Source organism: Coenobita brevimanus, chromosome 44 (genome assembly GCF_032717465.1).
Source record: "Coenobita brevimanus isolate Jiangsu-jjx chromosome 44, ASM3271746v2, whole genome shotgun sequence".
NCBI lineage: Eukaryota > Metazoa > Arthropoda > Malacostraca > Decapoda > Coenobitidae > Coenobita > Coenobita brevimanus.
In genome coordinates, this window is record NC_136997.1 from 37,255 (window position 1) to 62,080 (window position 24,826).

At 43.5% G+C, this 24,826-nt stretch overlaps 1 non-coding gene across 1 annotated transcript; it reads left to right on the forward strand.

Moving 5' to 3' along the window:
• The first annotated feature begins 15,564 nt into the window (after positions 1 to 15,564).
• Positions 15,565 to 15,683, forward strand: LOC145398274 (5S ribosomal RNA). Its single transcript, XR_013897109.1, has one exon. It is a non-coding gene; the product is annotated as a 5S ribosomal RNA (ribosomal RNA).
• The last annotated feature ends 9,143 nt before the right edge of the window (positions 15,684 to 24,826 follow it).

The window sequence follows — 24,826 nt, forward strand, 5'->3', positions numbered from 1 at the left end:
TTATATCCTCATTCGTCAGCCTGTCTCTCTATGTGACTCCACAGGCTCCTCTTAAATAACACATTTCCACTGCTCTCACTCTTGACTTGTGTCCTTCCAACAACGTCCAAGTGTTCTGGTGTCAACATCTTTTTCCATAAGAAGTTGTAGTATCACACATTTTACATAATAATTTTTAAAGCTGTTTAGTCATAATTAACAGTGTGTAATGAAGTGTGAATGATGAACAACCAAATATCATTTCGCTGTTAGCTGTGGTATAGAAAGGTGGATGGCAGACCACAAGTGCCACCCTGTTTCAATTATAAAATGAAGGTTAGGAGAAGTGAAAAGATATCTGAATAAGTGCGTAAGTGTAAAGTCCTGGGGAACCATTTATTATGTTGGTATATGTGAATGTACTTAATACCATTTTATAGAGGTGTATAATGTGCTAGTAGAGTTGTCATTTATCTCTACTTTTTGCATAAGCCCAGAGTATATGTAATGCTCGGCACCTCACTTTTAGCTGACCTCAGCACCGCGCCCAACTCAGGACAGTGAGCGTACAGCGTCAGAAGTCATATAGTTATCAAGGGAGGTGGTATCGCTCTTACATATCTCTCGGGTCGCAGTTATATTATTCTGTACCCAATAAAGAGAGATTTAATCTGCTCATTTCTGTCACCTTACGCTACCACTTAATATAACAGACCAGCTTCCACCTTCTAGTGGCAGAGGACCTTTGGTGGGAAGTGTCGGGCAGTGACGGCGAGTAGCTGACGTGTACTACAGACAGTGTCGTCGATCCAACACGGTGGTCTAGTTATACTATAACAGCAGAACACATAATATGTAGTCAGCTGTGCTATTCCATATAACGGCTACATAAATTGGTGGATCCGGTGGAATTAGCAGCTAAACTGACACATAAAATTGGTGCTAGCGGTGGCACGATATTTGGTGCTAGCCGTGGCCCGATATATATGTCTCTATCTATCTATCTGTCTGTCTATCTTTTTTCTGTCTATCTATCTATTTTGTATCTACCTATCTATCTAGCATTCTGTCTACCTATCTGTCTATTTATCTATCTGTCTATCTATCTGTATATCTGTTTATCTATCTGTCTGTCTATGTATCTATCTATCTAGTTGTCTATCTATCCATCCGTCTATCTATCCATCCATCTAACCATCCATCTGTATATCCATCTATCCATCTATCTATCCATCTTTCCATCTATCTATCCATCCGTCTATCCATCTATCTATGTCTATCTATCCAAGTCATTTGTCTGTCTCTGTGTATCTATCTTGTAATCTATCAGTCAGTGTGGGCAATATGCTGAGGGCAGACTAACCCACACAAAACACATAGGTTCCCTGGCCTTCTATGGGTTGCTGTGGCTATACTTGGCTATACATTGGTTGTGGCTCATTTCCCTGGCCTTAAATGGCTTACCGCTAGTGTGGCTTTACTTGCCTTTACACTGGCTTACCTCACCGGCGCAGGCAAACATCTGCGGCGGCCAACCAGCCCACAAACCTCTTCCATTTGCCTGCACCTCGCCGTGGGAAGGACCCACGTGAGGCGGTGTCCACCACAAGGAGGCGCTGGTTGCCCACATGTTATATTGTACCTGTAGCGGCCCCACAGAAGCACTTACCTGTGGTCGACGGGTCTGCTCAGCCACACACTAGGCAGGGGTAAGTAGCAACAACAACAACATCCTGGTGAGATTTATACACGCTGAGTCCAATGTAGTGGTAGTAGTAGTAGTAGTAGTAGTTGTAGTAGCAATAGTAGCGTTGGTGGTAGTAGTAGTAGTAGTAGTAGTGGTAATATTCGGTAGTAGTTGCAGTGGATGGCCAAGTAAGTTAGATTTGAGGTGGGGTTTGACTAGTAACCAAGGAGACTCATTGCTACCTGATATCTAAAGCTGGTTGAATGTTATGGCAGCAGGACTCAGTATTGCAGATGTCAAATTGGCCAATTGCATCAGATGACAACAGACGCCTTGTGCAGCAGCAGGGAAAGGGTTAAGTGCAACCTCTATTATCACTGACCTATTGCAAAGGACGCGCCAACACTGCCACAACTGCCTTTAACCGTCCAAACATTTCAAGGACACATTGCAAGGACAGCGGCGCCAAGTTGCAGGCGCTGACCGTTAACGGCAACTTCCTGAGATGTGTTTTGCTTTTAGTAGTCATTTGTTGGACGTATTTGTTTAATCTGGGTGTCACGTAAGCATTTTCTTGCGTTTCTGTCATGTATAACCTAAGAATTCTCGTCATTTGGCTTATTTTGCCATATCTACATCTTGTTTGTTAAAAAGTAACAAGATGTTGACGCAGAAATGGCGCAAGTTTCGAGAGAATGCTGTGGTGAGGATGCAGGGCCGTAGCATCGTCTTATTTTGGCTCTGAAGTGCAGTAAATAAGGTTCAGAAACCCAATAAGCTCCCTAAAGATAAATCAACTCTACCATTGTTTATTGCAAGCACGTCAGAAATAATTAAGACATTACCTGTAAACATTCAAAGATTTAAAAAGTAAATCAGCGTTGCCAATGTTGAGTGATGGTACACCTGAAGGCAGCTGCCGGAGATGCAGTCTTTTAAAAGAAACGACCAACGTACACTACGATAGCGATATTTTCTACTTTATTTTTTTCTTTCCATTATGATCCTATCAAGTAAAATCTGTTGTATCACTTACTGATTTAAAACATGGGTAAAAAATTCGTGTAATATTGGTTTTAATCGTCATAAATTTAACTGGAGGAATCTCAGGCACAATGTTGCCTTGGTCACGTGACCCTTGAGACGCAGCGTTGCAGACCATCGGGCAGTCAGTCACCCCGCGGGTCAGGAAGTGGGAAGATGATGGTGTGCGCAGCTCGTACTAACTTTGCGTTTTCCTTTAATTGGACGTTGGGGGCACGGTGGCTCAGTGGTAGAGCATCGGAGTCGTGATCGGGGGATTGCGAGTTCGAGCCTCGTCCAGGACTGTCGTGCCGGGAGTGGTAGCGCGCTCCTGTAACCTAGCGGGGCTATATGGCCATAGTTGCCTAGCTCGGGGATTAAATCCCTTTTATTGGACGTTAGCGATTGTGTTTGCCGTGATGAATGGACAGACTGGATTACTGTGGAGGCGAGGCAAGTGGCACAAGTGCCGGAAAAAGGAAACTATGCCTGGTATGGACACAGGGTGAGTTGAAATGTATTATTATTATTATTATTATTATTATTATTTGCTACAACTACTACTACTACTACTACTATTGCTACTACTACTACTGCTACTACTACTACTATTATTATTATTATTATTATTATTATTATCATTATTATCTAATCTTTCCACATGACCTACAAACAGGTTATCAGTTCACCTTTAATCTATCGATAATCGAAGATAGATACATACGCCTAAGTCATTTTTCAGCCTACCTACCAAGACGAATGTGGACACGCATTTTGCCCACTACGTACCATCCACTCACCCGATGTAGTGATAGAATTATTGGACAGATAGACAGGTGGAAGAGAAGGCTAGATAGATTAACTTTGAAACTGTAATATATATATACATATATATATATATATATATATATATATATATATATATATATATATATATATATATACATATATATATATATATATATATATATATATATATATATATATTTCCTTTCAGTCTGTCGTAGCTACCATCCACTCACCTGATGTAGTGATAGATTTATCGGATAGATAGACGCAAAAATAGATCAACCTTCAATCTGATGAGTAAGAATGATTTGAGTTTTCTTTGTCCATCCATGTCTATCTGTCTATCTATCTGTCTATCTATCTGATGTAATGATAGATTTATTGGATAGACAGATATGTAAATATATATTAAAAGACATCAATATTTTTTCTCTATGTCTGTCTGTCTGTCTATTTAGTACGTACCATCCACACACCTGATGTAGCGATATACGAATTGGATAGATTAATAGACGCAAAAATAGATTAAAACATGATAAATAGCAATTCTCTATCTATCTATTTGTCTATCTATCTGTCTATCTAGTACGTACTATCCATTCACTTAATGTAGTGATAGATTTACTGGATAGATAAATATAGACATAAATACATAAATACACTTTTTCAATAAATTATCGATAAAAATGGATCTCTGGCTGTCTGCCCGTCTGTCCATCTCTAGTACGTACCATCCACTCACCTGATGTAGTGATTTTTTTTTGGATAGATAGATAGGTAGATGCAAAGACAGCTAGATTACTTTTGAATTTGTTGAATCACTGATGTTGATTTTTTCACTATCTATGTCTGTCTATCCAGTACATACCATCCACTCACGTGATAAAGTTATAGATTTATTGGATAGATAAGTAATCAGGTATAGTATGTAGATAGACAGGTAAATAGATAGACGGGTGCACTTGATGGATATATAGATATCCACCAATACCAGTACGTACCATCCACTCACCTGATATAGTGATAGTTTTTGGATAGATAGGTAGGTAGATGCAAAAATAGATAGATTACTTTTGGATTTGTTGAATTACTGATGCTGATTTCTTTCAGTATCAACGTCTGTCTGTCTAATACATACCATCCACTCACTTGATAAAGTTATAGATTTATTGTATAGATAGGTAAATAGATGTAGTATGTAGATAGACAGGTAAACAGATAGACAGGTGCACTTGATGGATATATAGATATCCACCAATACCAGTATGTACCATCCACTTACCTGGTGTAGTGATAGATTTATTAGTTAGATAGATAGATAGATGCAAAAATGGATTAAAGGTATCAATATTTTTCTCTATCTACTACGTGCTATCCACTCACTGGATGTAGTGATAGATTTATAATATAGATAGATAGATACAAAATAGATAAAAGGCCTCAACATTTTTTTCTGTATCAGTCTATAAGCATGTCTGTCTATCTAGTACATACCATCCACTTACTTGCTGTAGTGATAGATTTACTGGGTAGATAGATAGATGCAAAAGTATAGTAAAGACATCAGTATTTTGTCTTTATCTCTGTTTGTCCAACTAGTATATACCATCCACTCACCTGATGGAACTATAGCTTTATTGGAAAGATAGATGCAAAAACAGATTAAAAGACATCAGTACCTCTCTCTCTCTCTCTCTCTCTCTCTCTCTCTCTCTCTCTCTCTCTCTCTGGTACATACCATCCACTCATCTGATGTAGTGGTAGATATATTGGATAGATGGACAGACACATACATACATAAATAGGTCAACTCGATAACGTGAATGTTTTGACACTGATTCTCTCTCTCTCTGGTACATACCATCCACTCACCTGATGTAGTGGTAGATATATTGGATAGATGGACAGACACATACATACATAAATAGGTCAACTCGATAACGTGAATGTTTTGACACTGATTCTCTCTCTCTGGTACATACCATCCACTCACCTGATGTAGTGGTAGATATATTGGATAGATGGACAGACACATACATACATAAATAGGTCAACTCGATAACGTGAATGTTTTGACACTGATTCTCTCTCTGGTACATACCATCCACTCACCTGATGTAGTGGTAGATATATTGGATAGATGGACAGACACATACATACATAAATAGGTCAACTCGATAACGTGAATGTTTTGACACTGATTCTCTCTCTCTGGTACATACCATCCACTCACCTGATGTAGTGGTAGATATATTGGATAGATGGACAGACACATACATACATAAATAGGTCAACTCGATAACGTGAATGTTTTGACACTGATTCTCTCTCTCTGGTACATACCATCCACTCACCTGATGTAGTGGTAGATATATTGGATAGATGGACAGACACATACATACATAAATAGGTCAACTCGATAACGTGAATGTTTTGACACTGATTCTCTCTCTCTGGAACATACCATCCACTCACCTGATGTAGTGGTAGATATATTGGATAGATGGACAGACACATACATACATAAATAGGTCAACTCGATAACGTGAATGTTTTGACACTGATTCTCTCTCTCTGGTACATACCATCCACTCACCTGATGTAGTGGTAGATATATTGGATAGATGGACAGACACATACATACATAAATAGGTCAACTCGATAACGTGAATGTTTTGACACTGATTCTCTCTCTCTGGTACATACCATCCACTCACCTGATGTAGTGGTAGATATATTGGATAGATGGACAGACACATACATACATAAATAGGTCAACTCGATAACTTGAATGTTTTGACACTGATTCTCTGTCTGTCTGTCTGTCTGTCTGTCTGTCTCTCTCTCTCTCTCTCTCTCTCTCTCTCTCACCGTCTGTGTACCTATCTATCTGTCTAATACGTACCATCCACTCACCTTTTGTAGTGATATCCGTATTTCATTGATAGAAATCGGATAGAGATAGATAGATAGATAGATACAGACAGACAGATAGATAGATAGACAGATAGATAGATAGATAGATAGGTAGGTAGGTAGACAGATAGACCAGGCTAGAAATAATAATAATAATATTTATGTGGTAGGTGGGGGCGCTCACCATCCACTCACTCGATGTAGTGCTGCTCTCGGGTGTCTGCCCTGTCCTCTCCTCCATCCTTCTTTCCTTCCATCCTCTTCTGTCTTTCTTTCCTTCATTCTTTCCTCTTCCTTCTGCCTGTGGGCGACTCTACACTGAGTGACAAGCCAAATGGTTTCCTGTACACCAGGAAACCATTTACTACGCTGGGTGGTAATCATATAACCAAATTATGGTGTTAGTGGGTAATTACGGCGCTCCAATCGGATTGAGCCGGTGAAGGTTTATATCCAAGGGATGGTTGGGGTTTATTGCTCATGTAATGCCACTCAGGGATGAGTGAGGCTGGTCACTCTCATCTTAAATGTCAGGACCAACTTGCCTAGCCCCGGGCTCCTACGCTCCTCATGGGGCAACGTAGGATTGGATGATGATGATGATAACTAGAGGGCCCCTGCCCAAAGGGGGGAATCACACCAGCCGCCAGCCGATACATGTCTAGCGCGGCTCGGAATATGACCTTGACCTAGACCTACTTTCACCAATTTCGAATTTGTAGATTTTTTTTTTTCCCCCTACTACACACTTGTAAATTTTGTGATGATATCTTGAGCGGTTGCGAAGTTATCGTGCTAACAGACACTGACACAGACAGACAGACAAATTTAAAACAATACCAGCTTCGCTATAGCAGCTGGTAATATTATTAGTAATCATCATCATCATCATCATCGTCATCTAACGCTGTTTTGTCCCACGAGAAGCGTAGGATCCCAGGGCTAGGCAAGTTGGTCCTGACATTTAAGATGAGAGTGACCAGCCTCACTCATCCCTGAGTGGCATTACATGAGCAATCAACCCCAACCAACCCTTGGATATAAACCTTCACCGACTCAATCCGATTGGAGCGCAATAATTACCCACTAAACCACCAGGCGCCAAAATTTGGCTATATGGTTACCACCCAGCGTAGTAAATGGTTTCCTGGTGTGCAGAAAACCATTTGGCTTGTCACTCAGTGTAGAGTCACCCACGGGCAGAAGGAAGGAACGAAGGAAAAAAAGACGGAAGAGGAAAGAAGGAAAAAAAGAGAGCAAATGGCACTCATATGAGACCAGCAATACATCGAGTGAGTGGATGGTGAGTGTCCCCGACTACAACTACAATAATAATAAAAATAATAATAATAATAATAATAATAATAATAATATGTTTTCGCTGTTGATAAATGTGTGGGTAAATAAACAGACAAATACATCCACACACAGACAGATAGATTATACGCAGTTCACCGCAAATACCTGTCGATTATTATTATTATTATTAGTAGTAGTAGTAGTAGTAGTAGTAGTTGTTGTTGTTGTTGTTTTTGTAGTAGTAGTTGTACGGTAGTATTTTTATAATGATGATGATGATGATGATTATTATTATTAGTAGTAGTAGTGTTGTTATTATTATTATTATTATTATTATTATTATTAAGGACTCCATATTCTGTGGAGTTCTTATTGATACTGTAGACTTTTCTTTTTCTTTGGGGGGGTAAGATCTAGAAGGCTGTATTTTGTGTATTGTATGTCATGTAGTTTTTCCTTCCTACTTTCCTCATTATCTTCACCTTTGGTCTTTTGCTCTTTGTCTTAATTCTCTCATCTTTCTCCCTCAGCATTTGTTTACTGCCATTCCCTTTCCTCTCCTTCCCTAGGCTCATCTTTCTCCCTCAGCATTTGTTTACTGCCATTCCCTTTCCTCTCCTTCCCTAGGCTCATCTTTCTCCCTCAGCATTTGTTTACTGCCATTCCCTTTCCTCTCCTTCCCTAGGCTCATCTTTCTCCCTCAGCATTTGTTTACTGCCATTCCCTTTCCTCTCCTTCCCTAGGCTCATCTTTCTCCCTCAGCATTTGTTTACTGCCATTCCCTTTCCTCTCCTTCCCTAGGCTCATCTTTCTCCCTCAGCATTTGTTTACTGCCATTCCCTTTCCTCTCCTTCCCTAGGCTCATCTTTCTCCCTCAGCATTTGTTTACTGCCATTCCCTTTCCTCTCCTTCCCTAGGCTCATCTTTCTCCCTCAGCATTTGTTTACTGCCATTCCCTTTCCTCTCCTTCCCTAGGCTCATCTTTCTCCCTCAGCATTTGTTTACTGCCATTCCCTTTCCTCTCCTTCCCTAGGCTCATCTTTCTCCCTCAGCATTTGTTTACTGCCATTCCCTTTCCTCTCCTTCCCTAGGCTCATCTTTCTCCCTCAGCATTTGTTTACTGCCATTCCCTTTCCTCTCCTTCCCTAGGCTCATCTTTCTCCCTCAGCATTTGTTTACTGCCATTCCCTTTCCTCTCCTTCCCTAGGCTCATCTTTCTCCCTCAGCATTTGTTTACTGCCATTCCCTTTCCTCTCCTTCCCTAGGCTCATCTTTCTCCCTCAGCATTTGTTTACTGCCATTCCCTTTCCTCTCCTTCCCTAGGCTCATCTTTCTCCCTCAGCATTTGTTTACTGCCATTCCCTATCCTCTCCTTCCCTAGGCTCATCTTTCTCCCTCAGCATTTGTTTACTGCCATTCCCTTTCCTCTCCTTCCCTAGGCTCATCTTTCTCCCTCAGCATTTGTTTACTGCCATTCCCTTTCCTCTCCTTCCCTAGGCTCATCTTTCTCCCTCAGCATTTGTTTACTGCCATTCCCTTTCCTCTCCTTCCCTAGGCTCATCTTTCTCCCTCAGCATTTGTTTACTGCCATTCCCTTTCCTCTCCTTCCCTAGGCTCATCTTTCTCCCTCAGCATTTGTTTACTGCCATTCCCTTTCCTCTCCTTCCCTAGGCTCATCTTTCTCCCTCAGCATTTGTTTACTGCCATTCCCTTTCCTCTCCTTCCCTAGGCTCATCTTTCTCCCTCAGCATTTGTTTACTGCCATTCCCTTTCCTCTCCTTCCCTAGGCTCATCTTTCTCCCTCAGCATTTGTTTACTGCCATTCCCTTTCCTCTCCTTCCCTAGGCTCATCTTTCTCCCTCAGCATTTGTTTACTGCCATTCCCTTTCCTCTCCTTCCCTAGGCTCATCTTTCTCCCTCAGCATTTGTTTACTGCCATTCCCTTTCCTCTCCTTCCCTAGGCTCATCTTTCTCCCTCAGCATTTGTTTACTGCCATTCCCTTTCCTCTCCTTCCCTAGGCTCATCTTTCTCCCTCAGCATTTGTTTACTGCCATTCCCTTTCCTCTCCTTCCCTAGGCTCATCTTTCTCCCTCAGCATTTGTTTACTGCCATTCCCTTTCCTCTCCTTCCCTAGGCTCATCTTTCTCCCTCAGCATTTGTTTACTGCCATTCCCTTTCCTCTCCTTCCCTAGGCTCAGCTTTCTCCCTCAGCATTTGTTTACTGCCATTCCCTTTCCGCTCCTTCCCTAGGCTCAGCTTTCTCTCTTTCTCATTCCTCTCTTTCTCTTTCTCATTCCTCTCTTTCTCTCTTTCTCATTCCTCTCTTGCACATTTCTCTCTTTCTCATTCCTCTCTTTCTCTTTTTCTCTTTCTCATTCCTCTTCTTCTCTCTTTCTTATTCCTCTCTTTCTCTATGTTCATCTTCGTTTCGTTTTCTCTTCATTTCTTTCCTGTTTTATTTATTTTTTATACTTAGTCGGTAACTGTTATTTTGTCACCTCCATTCTTCGGTAACTGTTATTTTGTCACCTCCATTCTTCTCTCTCTCTCTCTCTCTCTCTCTCTCTCTCTCTCTCTCTCTCTCTCTCTCTCTCTCTCTCTCTCCAATTATTATAAAATCCCACGTCTAAGGCAATCACTGTTGTATTGTATTCCTTTCATCACTTCCTTCTCTATTACTAACATGCATCAAAGGTCAGTGAAAAGTTGTTGTTTAATTATATTTATTTCTAACAATACATAATCATATTTATTTTTAATCCTATTTATTTTTAATCCCATATATTTGAGGAGACAACTGCTTGTGTCAGGACGCATTACATTGATGATGGCTGTAATATTACAAGAGGTGTAACTTGTGCTGTTGGGTGTAGTACACCGTGAATACTTTGTGTGCTCCACAGCTAACCTATAAGACCAGTCAAATAATGCACCAGTCTGAGAGTTAAAACCTATAATGCCAGTGACCCGACTAAGTTGATGCCAGGCATAGCTTTTGTATTGAACTAAGCTGTTAGTGCATTAAAATGCATACTACCTATCAGTGCCATGGGTCACAAGAATACCAACATTATACACAGCAAAGCAGTGCCTGACACACTCAAGTTGGCTGTATGACATTATTGCTGAGGCCATGTCTAACAAATGGCACACAGCAGCAGTGACATATTAAACCCAATTATTGCTGAGGCCATGTCTAACAAATGGCACACAGCAGCAGTGACATACTAAACACAATTATTGCTGAGGCCATGTCTAACAAATGGCACACAGCAGCAGTGACATACTAAACACAATTATTGCTGAGGCCATGTCTAACAAATGGCACACAGCAGCAGTGACATACTAAACACAATTATTGCTGAGGCCATGTCTAACAAATGGCACACAGCAGCAGTGACATACTAAACACAATTATTGCTGAGGCCATGTCTAACAAATGGCACACATCAGCAGTGACATACTAAACACAATTATTGCTGAGGCCATGTCTAACAAATGGCACACAGCAGCAGTGACATACTAAACATACTAAACACAATTATTGCTGAGGCCATGTCTAACAAATGGCACACAGCAGCAGTGACATACTAAACACAATTATTACTGAGGCCATGTCTAACAAATGGGGCACATCAGCAGTGACATACTAAATAAAATGGTGTTACTGTATGTGGACATGCATCAAGGTTTTGCCTGTGGACTAAGCCATGTACTCTCTCAATACTCTTAGTTTAGTGATTTTCAAAGTTTTTCATCCTATGTACCACATGAATATTTTCTGCAGTGGTGACGTACCCCTCCCCTGGCATGAAGACAAAAATGTGTGGCTTACTGACATTATTATAAAATGCCTGTTAAACTAACAACATGTATGGCTTACTGACATTATTATAAAATGACTATTAAACTAACAACATGTATGGCTTACTGACATTATTATAAAATGCCTATTAAACTAACAACATGTATGGCTTACTGACATTATTATAAAATGCCTATTAAACTAACAACATGTATGGCTTACTGACATTATTATAAAATGACTATTAAACTAACAACATGTATGGCTTACTGACATTATTATAAAATGCCTATTAAACTAACAACATGTATGGCTTACTGACATTATTATAAAATGCCTATTAAACTAACAACATGTATGGCTTACTGACATTATTATAAAATGACTATTAAACTAACAACATGTATGGCTTACTGACATTATTATAAAATGCCTAAAAAAATATGGCTTACTGACATTATTATAAATTGACTGTTAAACTGACCATTTGACTCCTCACTGTGCCACTATCGCTTACTAACTTAGGGAAGTTGCTGTGTAAAGACTACTGTTAAATGTGTAAAGTTAATGATATGGCTGAGCTTGTTTCTTTGCCACCAGTGAGTCATTGGTCAGCACAGTGTCTGAAAGGGCTACTCTCATGTCTTCCTGTCCCCCACCCCAAATATTCCTATCGCCTATGCCAGCTTGTTGACAACCACTGGCTTACAGGGTTAGCCATGGAAAAAGCTACAGTTCTGGCACCACTCATATGTTTGAAGTGGAGGCCTAGTTGACTCCATTATTTCTTAATATGTGAGTATGTTGTTATCAATGTCAGTAGGTTGATGGGTTGTTCTCTGTAAATTAGTTAACAATGACAGGTGTAGCCTATTAAGGTAGTGTAGGTGTTGGGGCAGCAGTCGTTGTCAGTATACAAGGCTGATATTGTAATTGTTACTAACTGGATATACTTTGTTCCATGCAATGCTTTTTTTTTTTTTTTTTTTAATGCGAGGAAGAAGGAACCAAAGGCCATGAGCCCGCAGTAACAGTTCCCTCCAAGAGAAAAACAAAATACAATAGAGAGCCAAATTCAAGATCCGATCATTTTGAGATGCCTGGACACACTAGGTTTGAAAGACTGGAGATCATAGGCAGCAGGAAATACAGACAGAGGGAGACAGTTCCAGAGCTGACCTGTTGCATAAATGAAAGACTGGGAGTAACGGTTAACTCTTGCATTAGAGAGTTGGACAGAAAAGGGATGAGAGTTTGCTGCCAGACGGGTGCTACGCGCCCGTCGTCGTAGAGGTGGAGGAATGCAAGCAGACAGTTCAGAGGAGAAGTGGCCATTAAAGTAGCGATAGAAAAGAGATAAAGATGCAACAGTGCGGCGAAGAGACAGAGGTTGAAGGGAGTCAGTAAGAGGAGGAGAGTTAATGAGACGAAAAGCCTTTGACTCCACCCTATTGATAAGAGCTGTATGTGGGGAGCCTCCCCACACATGAGAGTTGTACTCCACACAGGGGCGGATAAAACCCCTGTATAGAGTCAACAATTGTGCAGGGGTAAAGAAAGAGCGGAGTCGGCTTAGCACACCCAATCTCTTGGAAGCAGATTTTACAAGAGATGCAATATGATCTTTCCAAGATAAGTCCCGAGTAAACGAAACCCCAAGCATGTTCAACGATGATCCAGGATTAAGCTGAATATTATTAAACATTAGTGGGTATACCTGCGGATGATTTTGTCGGGTTGATAGGTGTAAGAACTGTCTTAGATGCATTAAAGACAACCATATTATGTTTACCCCAGTCAGAGATATGAGCCAAGTCAGACATTAGGTGTGCCATAGCCTCATCCCTTGTTTGTTGAAGTAACTGTTGAGATGGGCGTTGCGGGAACCGAATGGAAAGGTGAAGGGTGGAGTCATCAGCGTATGAGTGGATAGGGTTAGATGTACAGCTTAGAAGATCATTGATGAATAAAAGGAAGAGAGTAGGTGATAGGACAGAGCCCTGAGGAACACCACTGTTAATAGATCTAGGAGAAGAACGATGGCCGTCTACAACAGCGGCAATAGAACGACCAGAAAGGAAGCTAGCGATGAAGGCACAGATAGAAGGATAGAAACCGTAGGAGGGCAGTTTGGAAATTAAAGATTTATGCCAGACTCGATCGAAAGCCTTTGAGATGTCAAGTGCAATGGCAAAGCTTTCGCCAAAGTCCCGAAAGGAGGATGACCAGGAGTCTGAAAGGTAGGTGACGAGATCGCCAGTGGAGCGTCCCTGACGGAACCCATACTGACGATCGGAAAGAAGGTTGTGATAGGAATGATGCCTTATAATTTTTCTATTAAGAATTGACTCGAAAACTTTTGAAATACAGGACGTTAAAGCAATTGGACGATAGTTGGAGGGTTGGGAGTGGTCACCCTTCTTTGGGACTGGCTGAATGAGAGCAAACTTCCAGCAAGAAGGAAAGGTACAAGTTGACAGACAAAGGCGAAATAGTTTGCCTAGGCAGGGTGTAAGCACTGAAGCACAGTTCTTGAGAACAACAGGAGGAACCCCATCAGGCCCATATGCCTTGTTAGTACTGAGGTCAGTGATGGCAGAAAATACATCAACTGAAGAAATTTTAATGTCAGCCATAAGGAAGTCAGAGGGGGGAAGTGATGGAGGAACAGCACCGGAATCGTCTAAGGTGGAATTGGAGGAGAAAGTCTGTGCGAAGAGATCTGCTTTATCAATAGAAGAAATAGCTACAGAACCATCAGAGTAGAAAAGAGGAGGGAAGGATGATGAGGTAAAGTTGTTAGAAAGATTTTTGGCAAGGTGCCAGAAGGAGCGGGAAGAATTCGAGTTGGAGAGTTGAGAGCATTTAGTATGGATGAAATTATTTTTAGTAGAGCGAAGAACAGACTTAGCACGATTCCGGGCAGAAACATAAAGATTATGTGATTCAGGGGTGGGTTGGCTCCGGTACCTTTTGTAGGCCTTCTCCTTGTTGCGGACAGCATTAGAACAAGCGTGATTAAACCAAGGCTTTCTTGCGTTAGTCAAAGGATATGAGAAAGGAATGTATGCTTCCATGCCCGAGAGAATAACCTCCGTAATGCGCAAGGCACACTCAGATGGCTACCGGCCATGGAAGCAATAATCATTCCAGGGAAAATCAAAGAAGTACTGCCTGAGGGCCTCCCAGTCCGCTGCTCCAAAATGCCACAGACGACGTTTCCCTGGAGGGTCCACAGGCCGTACCGGAATGATAGGACAGGTTAAGGTAATAAGGTTGTGATCGGAGGAGCCCAACGGAGAGAAAAGATTAACAGAGTAAGCAGAAGGATTAGTTGTGAGGAAGAGGTCAAGTATGTTGGAGCTCTCTCCAAGGCGGTCAGGGATACGGGTAGGGTGCTGTACAAGCTGCTCTAGGTCATTAAGGATAGAAAAGATGTAGGCTTGTTCACCAGGTGGATCCGTGAAAGGAGAGGAGAGCCAAAGGTGGTGGTGAACATTGAAATCTCCAAGAATGGAGATTTCAGAGAAAGGAGAAATGGACAGAATGTGTTCCATCGTAGAAGTAAGATAATCGAAGAATTTTTGATAGTCAGTAGAATTAGGGGATAAGTAAACAGCACAGATATATTTAGTCAGAGAATGACAGGAAAGCCGAAGCCAGAGTGTGGAGAATTCAGAAGAATCAAGGTCAGGAACACGAGAGCAAGATAAGTCGTTGCGTATGTATACACAACAGCCACCTTTGGCTTTGAAATGAGTATAGAGAAAGTAGGAGGATACAGAAAAGGGTTTGCTGTCAGTTGCCTCAGACAGCTGAGTCTCCGTTAGAAAAAGAAGGTGAGGTTTAGAGGAGGAGAGGTGGTGCTCAACAGAGCGAAAGTTAGATGAAAGACCGCGAATGTTGCAGAGATGAAGAAGAAGAGAGTCAGACCGTGGTTCTAGGCACCTCGAGTCGTCACCGGGAGAGGGGCAGATGGCGGGGGCATTTATGGTCCCCCCCCCTGGGGACTCCGAGGCTGGGTGAATTGACGCCATTTTTGGTTAATTTTGAATAGGAAGTGTAGCCAACGGCCATACCACGTTGAGTACACCGCTTCCCGTGCGATCAGCGAAGTTAAGCAACGTTGGGTCTGGTTAGTACTTGGATGGGTGACCGCCTGGGAACACCAGATGCTGTTGGCATCCCTACATGTCAAGTGGGGTTGGTGGAGGATTAGTGCCCCTCCCTGTAAAACAATTAACTCCAAGCCCTTGGCCACCCCGTGTGGGATACATGGCGTCTGGCAATGAATGAATGAATGAAGTGTAGTGTGTACTGTGCATGTAGTGTGGTGAAGATAGTTAGAGAAATTTGTACTGGAGAGCATGCTGGCCTACTGTCTGTGTAACTGAGACACTGAAAAAGTTCAGCAAAGGGGGATGGTCAGGAACTAGTCCTGAGGGCTGATGAAACGGGAGCTCCAGCACTCCCTGTCATCAGCTTTCCATCCACCTCGGGAGTACTGCCCTGCTCGACTGACAAAAGTTATATAATAAAATGTCATTATTTACTGTCCTTCCATCTGTCATACAACACACCATGCACAGAGTCAAGTTACTTACTAAGGATTTCAGGGGCAGTGTCCAACTGTTTTTTTTAAATAACGTCTCAACAAAGCGTCGCACAAGGATTTAACTTTGGCAGTGCATGTTTGAGACCCCGACCTAATTTGTAAATTTATGCTTTTGTACCAAATGTGTATGATTAAGGCATTTATAAGAGTAAATGTAGGGTAAACTTAGCTAAAATCGTCAGAGGCATGTAGCGAGGCTAGCTTCGGTCACGATACAAGCCCCGCCCACAATTCGGAACGTGACGTCGGTGTGACGTAGTAGTAATCACCGACGCAAGTGGCAGTTCTGTCTTTATGTAAGCTGCTTCAGATTCAATGCCTCAGGGTTACTCATATTTCTGAGCTGCGGCTGATTTTTAGAGTGACTGTACATCCCTCCAGACTCCCTATTAGTACATAGTATATGCATCGGCCTCTTACACATATTGTGACGTCAATATGACTTATTCACTTCTGAAGAGTAGTAATCACTGCCTGAGCCGGCACCTTTTTTTTCTCAAACGTTCTTCTCATATAAGGACCATACTGAATCTGTAGTAGGGGTGAAATATTACTTCGGTGTGTGTGTGTGTGTGTGTGTGTGTGTGTGTGTGTGTGTGAGAGAGAGAGAGAGAGAGAGAAAGTACAGTATGTGGGGGGGGGTTAGAAAGATAGAAATGCCACTTGCGTCGGTGATTACTACTACGTCACACCGACGTCACGTTCCGAATTGTGGGCGGGGCTTGTATCGTGACCGAAGCTAGCCTCGCTACATGCCTCTGACGATTTTAGCTAAGTTTACCCTACATTTACTCTTATAAATGCCTTAATCATACACATTTGGTACAAAAGCATAAATTTACAAATTAGGTCGGGGTCTCAAACATGCACTGCCAAAGTTAAATCCTTGTCCGACGCTTTGTTGAGACGTTATTTAAAAAAAACAGTTGGACACTGCCCCTGAAATCCTTAGTAGGCTGCTTTGACATGCTCTTAATTTCCCACCAGCTCTGTTAATTCGGGAACCGTCTTCCTCTGTCTGCATTTCCTACTGCCTATGACCTCCAGCCTTTCAAACGCAGTGTGTCCGGGCATCTCGAAATGAACGAATCTTGAATTTGGCACTGTTATTTTCTTTCTTTGAGGGAATAATATGCAAGCTCCTGGCCTTTGGATCCTTCTTCCTTGCATAAAAAAAAAAAAAAAAGCCTAAGCCAACCACTCCTTATGCCTGCGCCGCCATCATGCACAATAAAAGGGTCACGTCACCAAAACATGTCACCTTCAAAACCTTTTTTGTGTGTGTGCTTGGACCTATACAAACCAAGCATGCCACCTTTGACAACACAACAGTTATGCTTCTTGTGTAATGCTTCATTAATTCCACGTGTCACTCTGCCACGGTCATAACAATATTCCCATATATTTCAATCTTACTCCAGCCGTCTCTTCAAGCACCTCACCTTCCATTATTTATGCCCAACATTTCTTCCTGTTTTGTCTGTCCATTACTCTATTATAAAATGTACTGATCTAGTGTGTCTTTATATCATGAGCTGGTGTTAGGGCTGGTGTGGTGGGTCAGGTGGTGTTAGGGCTGGTGTGGTGGGGTCAGGTGGTGTTAGGGCTGGTGTGGTGGGGTCAGGTGGTGTTAGGGCTGGTGTGGTGGGGTCAGGTGGTGTTAGGGCTGGTGTGGTGGGGTCAGGTGGTGTTAGGGCTGGTGTGGTGGGTCAGGTGGTGTTAGGGCTGGTGTGGGTGGTGCCGGTGTGGTGGGGTCAGGTAGTAAAACATGTTAATGTTGAAGGTGTTCAGCCAAAGCCGGTAGATAAGGTAGCCCAAGACGGCTGCCAGGCCAATCTGGCTTATTACCATCCTAGCCACCAGCTGTGGCAATGTCTTGTCAGAGTTGATGGCAACAGCGGTGGCGTTCCATATCAGCACCGATGGTTCTGTAATATTAATAGATTTATAAATACCTTCTGGTGGCGTTCCATATCAGCACCCATGGTTCTGTAATATTAATAGATTTATAAATACCTTCTGGTGGCGTTCCATATCAGCACCCATGGTTCTGTAATATTAATAGATTTATAAATAAATTCTAGTACCATTGTTTGGTCATTCCTGCAGCACGGCTTCTATTATACTCTGAAGGTACACCTTCTGACAAAACACACACACACACACACACACACACACACACACACACACACACACACACACACACACACAGGCACTGGCTCGTTTCCACCTGACGGGTTGAACTGTGGGGAGGGGGTAGTGGTGGCCGGGAGGGGGTAGGGGAGATGATTCAGGAGATAGTTGTAGCCGGGAGATGGGGAGGGAGGGAGGAGGGGTATGGGGTACAGTGGAGGGACTGGTGGGGGTAGAGGGCATAAGGGGGATGGTAGGGGAGGAGGGAGGGAGGGAGGGGGGTATGGGGTACAGTGGAGGGACTGGTGGGGGCAGAGGGCATAAGGGGGATGGTAGGGGAGGGAGGGAGGGGGGTATGGGGTACAGTGGTGGTACTGGTGGGGGCAGAGGGCATAAGGGGGATGGTAGGGGAGGGGGGAGGGAGGGAGGGGGTATGGGGTACAGTGGAGGGACTGGTGGGGGCAGAGGGCATAAGGGGGATGGTAGGGGAGGGAGGGGGGTATGGGGTACAGTGGGGGGACTGGTGGGGGCAGAGGGCATAAGGGGGATGGTAGGGGAGGGGGGAGGGGTATGGGGTACAGTGAAGGGACTGGTGGGGGCAGAAGGCATAAGGGGGATGGTAGGGGAGGGGGGAGGGGTATGGGGTACAGTGGAGGGACTGGTGGGGGCAGAGGGCATAAGGGGGATGGTAGGGGAGGGGGGAGGGGTATGGGGTACAGTGAAGGGACTGGTGGGGGCAGAGGGCATAAGGGGGATGGTAGGGGAGGGGGGGGAGGGGTATGGGGTACAGTGGAGGGACTGGTGGGGGCAGAGGGCATAAGGGGGATGGTAGGGGAGGGGTATTAAGGTAGTGGGTATAGGAAGGGTGGGCATTGGCAGTTGACAGCCACTGCGTAGAAAGTGCTATAAACATTTGCATGTGTCATGAATAAAGGGATAACAATGTATATTAAATTATTCAGGCTAAGTGTTCAGGAAGCGGCACATGGAACAAACCAGCAGTACCACACGTGAACACACAGGCAGGGCTTTGTACCCTGCCTGGGGCTGTACAATGTGGCTATGCTGGTACCTGTACCTCTAGGTAAGTATGGCCAAATATCACAGGGAACTGAACACACCGCGTTGTTCACGGCTTGTTTGGACGATTTGATGGCATAGAATATCAGAGGTAAGATGTGACAGTGGTGGAGCACTATTGCACACACCACTATTGCACACACCACTATTGTACACACCACTATTGCACACACCACTATTGCACACACCACTATTGCACACACCACTATTGCACACAGCACCATTGCACACACCACTATTGCACACACCACTATTGCACACACCACTATTGCACACACCACTATTGCACACAGCACCATTGCACACACCACTATTGCACACACCACTATTGCACACACCACTATTGCACACACCACTGACCCACACACTGCTGTCACCATGAGTCTCCAGTCACAGGCCACGCTGTCTATCTACCTACTTATCTATCTAGCTTTGTAGCCCTATGTCTTTCTGTCTCTCTATCTGTCTTTCTATCTGTCTATCTTTCTGTCTTTCATTCTGTCTTTCTGTCTATCTACCTTTCTGTTTATCCATCCACCTTTCTGTCTTGCTATCTGTCTGTCCTTCTGGCCTTCTGTCTATCTATCTTTTTAACCTTCTGTCTATCTATCTTTTTAACCTTCTGTCTGTCCATCTACTGTATCATCCTTTCAAGCCTTCTGTCTGTCTATCTATCTATCTTTCCATCCTTATATCTATTTATCTACCTTTCTATCCTTTCTATTTATCTATCTTTCTAGCCTTCTTTCTTTCTGTCTACCTGTCTGTCTATCTAGCCTTCCGTCTGTCTATGTATCTTTCCAGCCTTCCGTCTGTCTATGTATCTTTCTAGCCTTGTGTCTGTCTATGTATCTTTCCAGCCTTCCGTCTGTCTATGTATCTTTCCAGCCTTCCGTCTGTCTATGTATCTTTCCAGCCTTGTGTCTGTCTATGTATCTTTCCAGCCTTGTGTCTGTCTATGTATCTTTCCAGCCTTGTGTCTGTCTATGTATCTTTCCAGCCTTCCGTCTGTCTATGTATCTTTCCAGCCTTGTGTCTGTCTATGTATCTTTCTAGCCTTGTGTCTGTCTATGTATCTTTCTAGCCTTGTGTCTGTCTATGTATCTTTCTAGCCTTGTGTCCGTCTATGTATCTTTCTAGCCTTGTGTCTGTCTATGTATCTTTCTAGCCTTGTGTCTGTCTATGTATCTTTCTAGCCTTGTGTCTGTCTATGTATCTTTCCAGCCTTGTGTCTGTCTATGTATCTTTCCAGCCTTGTGTCTGTCTATGTATCTTTCCAGCCTTGTGTCTGTCTATGTATCTTTCCAGCCTTCCGTCTGTCTATGTATCTTTCCAGCCTTGTGTCTGTCTATGTATCTTTCTAGCCTTGTGTCTGTCTATGTATCTTTCTAGCCTTGTGTCTGTCTATGTATCTTTCTAGCCTTGTGTCTGTCTATGTATCTTTCTAGCCTTGTGTCTGTCTATGTATCTTTCCAGCCTTGTGTCTGTCTATGTATCTTTCTAGCCTTGTGTCTGTCTATGTATCTTTCTAGCCTTGTGTCTGTCTATGTATCTTTCCAGCCTTGTGTCTGTCTATGTATCTTTCCAGCCTTGTGTCTGTCTATGTATCTTTCCAGCCTTGTGTCTGTCTATGTATCTTTCTAGCCTTGTGTCTGTCTATGTATCTTTCTAGCCTTGTGTCTGTCTATGTATCTTTCTAGCCTTGTGTCTGTCTATGTATCTTTCCATCTGTCTGTCTATGTATCTTTCTAGCCTTGTGTCTGTCTATGTATCTTTCTAGCCTTCCGTCTGTCTATGTATCTTTCCATCTGTCTGTCTATGTATCTTTCTAGCCTTGTGTCTGTCCATCTGTCTGTCTTCCTAGCCCTCTGTCTGTCTATCTATCTATCTTTCTAGCCTCCCTTCTGTCTGTCTATCTGTTTATCTTTCAATTCTTCTGTCTATCTTTCTACCCTCCTGTCGGTCTATCTGTCTTTCTATCCTTATGTCTGTTTATCTACCGTTCTGTCCTTCTGTCTGTTTATCTATCTTTCTAGCCTTCTTTCTGTCTGTCTACCTGTCTATCTTTCTAGCCTTCTGTCTATCCACGTATCTATCTTTCTGTCCTTCTGTCTATTTATCTATCTTTCTATCCTTCTGTCTGTTTATCTCTTTCTAGCCTTCTTTCTGTCTGTCTGTCTATCTATCTTTCTAACCTTCGGTATGTCTATCTAGCTATCTTTATAGCCTTCTGTCTATTTGTCTCGCCCTCTGTCTGTCTATCTGTCTATCTTTCTAGCCTTCTGTCTATATATTTAGCTGGTCTGTTTGTCTTTCAGTCTTTCTAGCATTCTTTCTTTCTGGCATTCTATTTATCTATCTTTCTAGCCCTCTTTGTCTGTCTGTCTTTCAAGCCTTCTGGCTGTAGCCTATATCTTTATAGTCTTCTGTTTAGCTCTGTCTAGCCTTCTGTCTGTCAGTCCATCTATCATTCTAGTCTTCTGTTGTCTGTCTAACCTTCTGTCTGTGTTATAACCTATCTGTCCACCTCTTTGTCTGTCCATCCATCCATCCATCCATCTCTTTCTCTCTGTACCTGTATTTCTCTTTACCGGTGTGTGTTTACAAAAAGATAAGGTGATATATAGAGGGGGAGATAGATAGACTGCTGGACAGATGAATGGATAGTCAAGGTAATTCAGTAATAATACCTGGTAACTACTGAATACCTGAGTAACACAGCACAGCATGGAACTTCTTAGCACAAAAAGTCAGATAAATCTTTAACATTGCATAAACACAATGCAGTAATGGTGGGTATAAAGAATGACAAGAAAATAATAGAACACAGTTTTTTGTGTATGTCTTCAACAGACTGCTGAGTCTAACCTTCCTTGCAGAAGGAACTGAAGGACCCACAGTCATGTTCACCCCCACATAGTGCACCCAGCCACAGTTCTGGGAAGTCTTCCAGATCTTGACTGCAGTTATGCCGGTGTACGACATTCGTCTGTCCATAGGTTTTTTCATACAGAGCAATCCATTTTGGGCTCACCTGCAACATCAAAGCACTCATGATCATGGGTAAATGGCAGACACTTTAAAATGGTGCTCTATCAACGAAGAAGTGTGGTTAAGTTAATGCTTATCGAGTAAATGACAGTCATGCAGAGGGACCACCAAAGTTTTGCCGAGTGCCAGTCTGCGTCAGCAATACCACCCACAACACTCAGTTTGACATGGAGGCCTCAGCTGTACTGCTGGGTAAACAAACACTGTACAAGTGTCTGGCACAAAAATCAGACTCAGGCTCTTACATTTGCCAGTTAAAATAATGTGCTAAGCAGTGCATCACCAGCTTCCCGTAATACTGTCAGCTTCCAGGAGCTTACAAAATGTCCAGATTACACACCGAAGGGTGAATTAGGCTGATTACTGACGAATACAATGATACTAACAGTGAGAATACAATACACTACAATACATCAGCTATGGTGTATTAAAATAGGGAATAAGGTGTTGTAAGAGTATCAGACGAGAGAAAAATGAATGCAAAAGAAACTAAAATAAATTAGAAAAAAATAACTAGGGAGACACTAAATTACTGTAAAACACCGTAAGCAGACGACCAAAGAATGAGATGCAACGAAGCCGACAGAACTAGAATGTCACTTATACATTAAACACAAACAGCAGTGACTATAGTGTTTCTAGATCAAAAAGTGTCATGCATTATATTACTCGTTGCCAGCACTGATGCCACATTGCTTTCCACTGTACCTAACCACTGCCATTAACTTAGCCTTTACCACAGATAAAATAGGACAAGTTCATGAATAAATGGAACAAATGTTTAGCAGTTGTACACTTATGCCTTTACAAACATACCTTTTATTACCTTACCCCCTCCCCAACCATTACCCCTACCCCACCACTACCTTACCCCCTCCCCAACCATTACCCCTACCCCACCACTACCTTACCCCCTCCCCAACCATTACCCCTACCCCACCACTACCTTACCCCCTCCCCAACCATTACCCCTACCCCACCACTACCTTACCCCCTCCCCAACCATTACCCCTACCCCACCACTACCTTACCCCCTCCCCAACCATTACCCCTACCCCACCACTACCTTACGACCTCCCCATACATTACCCCTTCCCCACCACTACCTTACCCCCTCCCCAACCATTACCCCTACCCCACCACTACCTTACCCCCTCCCCAACCATTACCCCTACCCCACCACTACCTTACCCCCTCCCCAACCATTACCCCTACCCCACCACTACCTTACCCCCTCCCCAACCATTACCCCTACCCCACCACTACCTTACCCCCTCCCCAACCATTACCCCTACCCCACCACTACCTTACCCCCTCCCCAACCATTACCCCTACCCCCCCACCACCTTACCCCCTCCCCAACCATTACCCCTACCCCACCACTACCTTACCCCCTCCCCAACCATTACCCCTACCCCACCACTACCTTACCCCCTCCCCAACCATTACCCCTACCCCACCACTACCTTACCCCCTCCCCAACCATTACCCCTACCCCACCACTACCTTAACCCCTCCCCAACCATTACCCCTACCCCACCACTACCTTACCCCCTCCCCAACCATTACCCCTACCCCACCACTACCTTACCCCCTCCCCAACCATTACCCCTACCCCACCACTACCTTACCCCCTCCCCAACCATTACCCCTACCCCACCACTACCTTACCCTCTCCCCAGCCATTATCCCTACCCCCCCACCACCTTATTCTCACCCCAACCACCATTTATTCCTCACCCTCTTCACCAGCATAAACCTGCACCCCCACCCTATCCCCACCGCCGCTCTTCCCCCCTCCCCAATGCTTACCCTCTCCCAGCCAGTAATTTACCCCCTACACAACCACCCCCTCCCTCTCCCCCTCCCCCATCCAATCTTCACCACCAACACCCAACCTTCCATCCTCCACCACCACCACCTAAACATTCTCCTCAACCCCCCCTTTCCCCACCCTGGCTGTATCCCCACCATCCTGTCGTACCTGATCCTCCTTCCCTCCACCACATACCCCAGCCCCTACTGACCTTGATCGTGAGGGAGTGAGTGAGTGAGGCGTGGAGGGTGGTCCAGGGGTCAGCTACATGGGTCACCGTCTTGCCGTACTTGTCACACCCGATATACACGTCATCAAGAGTAGCATTAACGGCAGGTCGGTGGTATATGTCAAATCTGGCTCCTGTGTGCTTACCCTTTTGGTCAAGGAAACCAATGTTAAGGTACCAGGATACATTGTGTGAAGGTGGGTAGTGTACCAGCTGGGCCTGGTGTGTGGTGTGCCCGCCCTCCTGGCCAGACTGGAGTGTCAGGGATATATACTTGGGTTGCTTTGGCACATGGGTCATCTGGCAGCCTGGGGTAAAACAACACAGGTTACCACTACATTGCTAACCCCACTACTATTAACACCCTTATTTTGTTAACACAACTACTACTGACAAAGGTACT